Genomic DNA, 2,930 nt, shown 5'->3' with positions numbered 1-2,930 from the left:
TTGTAGAACTTTGAAATTGAAACACTGAGAGCACTGAAAACACCAAAAACACATCAGAGGCACGTGGAGGACCTCGATGGCACTGAATGAGTTGGAGTGTCCTTCTGTAAAACCTTAGCTGGGCAGAGTTCTTTCAGACATAACCCCCCACCTTTAACTATCAGGAAACAGGGGAGGGACGCAGTCCCCCCGATGGTCCTCCAGTACGTTGATGGCATGGGACTTGAACCTGCCAACTGTCTGTAGCAGAGGCAACCGATCAAGCACCCAGACCACTGCGCCAACACACCTTTGGGCCCTCAGTAGGTGTCTCTTTGTGCTTTTGACTTGCTTTTTTGTATTTTGGCCTTGAAAATGTCAAAGTACTACAACTTTCGAGTATGGGATAACTGGGATTTGAACTTGGAACCTCTGTGCTGAGAGTCCAACCTTTAGACCACCACCCCATCTCTCAGCCACTCCCTTCACATGTCTCTTTGTACTTTTGTCTTACTTTTTTGTATTTTGGCCTTGACAATTTCATCTCTCAGCCAATCGTATATTGCTTCGTAGTCTTGAAGTGTTTATATGTCAGCCTTCAGTTAGTAAAGTTGAAAAGCAATGAATCATAGAATGACTGGGATTTGAACATGGCATCTCCATGGCATCTCCATGGCATCTCCATGCTCAGCCTAGTGGGAATCTGCATGCAAAATTTCACGAAAATTGCACACTGCGTTCATGTTTTGAGGCATTTTGTTCAAAACTGACCAATCCTGCAAACTTTGGAAGCCACTGTAAGCCAAATAGGATGGAATATGAAATATCGGACAGATCCATCAAGAATCACATGACTATGGAGGTACAGTGTACCAATTTGCGTGTTTTTTGGACAGAATCTGAGGGAATAATCTCCAAAAATGTATTTTACATAAGTCGGCCTCCTGGTGGCGTAAAAAGCAGATGTGAAAAATGCAGTGCAGATGTTTTTCCTTGGCCTCTAAGGAGTGTGTGTGCAAAGTTTCACACAGATCGGTGCAGTTATAGTTAAAAATGCAAATCGGCCTGTTATAGTGCCACCATGAGGCTGATTTGAAAAAAGTGGCATTTCTTCCTCGGCCTAGTGGGGATGTGCGTGTGCAATTTTATGGAAATGGCAAGCGGCGTTCATGACTTGAGGCAGTTTGTTCAAAACGGACCAATCCTGCAAACTTTGGAAGCCAACCTTAGCCAATCAGGATGGAATATGGGAAATGGGACAGATCCGTGTTGATCACATGACTATAGAGATACTGTGTACCGATTCGCGTGTTGTTTTGACAAAATCTGTAGGAGTAATATCCAAAAATGTGTTTTGCAAAAGTCGGCCTCATGGTGGCGCTATGACAGGCTGATCTGAAAAATGTGGGGCAGAGGTTCTGCTGTGGCATCCAGGGAGTGTGTGTGCGCAGTTTCACAGCGGCCGGGCCAACGGTGGCGGAGATTAGCTGGTCGCAGACAGAAGGACAGACGGACGGACGGACGGACAGGGGGCAAAACATACTCTCTCGCCTTTCGGCCTGGCGGAGACATTAATAACCATTCATTACTTAAAAGTGAATATCTCTGTATGATGGCATGCACTGACCACACCCCCGAACCGGGGGTCTGGGGGTCCTCCCCCAGAAACTTTTTAACATAGTAGATGTAATTTCCTGTGTTCTGCAACGAGGTCTACCTCTCCTTGGACGTTGTATGGACATCATACAGACTTTTTTTATGGTGTTTTTGCAACGCACAACAGCTGATTCAGCAGAAATAGCAAAAGAAAACAAGACTCTCCCCACCAAAATCGGCAAGACAATCTCCTTTTTATTTCCCGTATCTGCATAGTCTCGCGTCTGGCGTAGCTATCTGCGTGAAGTGGGCGGACGCCTTTTTAGGAGACCGGAAGCAGGTTGGTGTCCGCCCACTTCACGTAGAAAGCTACGCGAGACGCGAGACTATGCAGATACGGGAAGTAAAGGGGAGATGGTGTGTCTTGCCGATTTTGGTGGGGAGAGTCTTGTTCTTTTTTTTGCTATTTCTGCTGAATCAGCTGTTTTTGATTAAAGTCAGCTGCGTTGCAAAAACACCATCAAAAAAGACGTCCGCATGACGTCCATACAACGTCCAAGAAGAGGTAGACCTCGTTGCTTTAGAATGTTTATGGTGAAAAGTAACAGTTTTGGCCATAATGAGGTTTCCGCCCGACAGACAATATATTTATATTTATATTGTACATGCAAAATTGCTGCTATACGAAAACGTATTGTTACTGCACTGTTTCTTATTTTTATTTTCATTTGTAATAAAATGTCACTGACATCACAAGGTATTCTTCAATTTACGTATGGTCCAGTATATTATTAATTCATATCAGTCACTGTATTCCAGTGGGGCAAGGCAGCCTACTGTAAGTTTTAAACAAAATATATAAAACATAACCCTAACCCTCAACAGTGGGATAAAATCAATATGGTAACGTCTTATGCAAATGAGCCATGCGGTCGAATGTAAACACATCGCTAGTGCAGTCTGTGTCGTGACCGTCATGGATGAACTTCAACCTGCCTACTCAGTGTATGATTATACAATAACAACAGCTAAGATAAATAATTAATTTGTTTGAAAAAGTAATGTCTCATGCGGGAGACGAACCCTGACTCCAAAAGTAATGGGGGGGAGTCAAATAATTAGCGACAGTAAAAGACTAACATTCCCATTCTCTCAGAAAGAGTTTTTTTGGGGTGTGTGTGCCAGAATCAAAGAGTGAGAGTGAGTGAGTGAGTGAGTGAGTGAGTGAGCGAGCGAGCGAGAGAGGAGAGATGTCCAGGAGATGGGGTCAAATAACAGGAGTCTCCTGGTAGAAGGGTTGGCAGATCTGTCTCTTAGTAGTGTTGAAGTGTTTTTTTTGTATGTTAGCCTTTAGT

Source organism: Gymnoscopelus braueri (assembly GCF_963280865.1).
Source record: "Gymnoscopelus braueri genome assembly, chromosome: 20".
Taxonomy (NCBI): Eukaryota; Metazoa; Chordata; class Actinopteri; order Myctophiformes; family Myctophidae; genus Gymnoscopelus; species Gymnoscopelus braueri.
Note: the sequence above shows the minus strand (reverse complement) of the source record.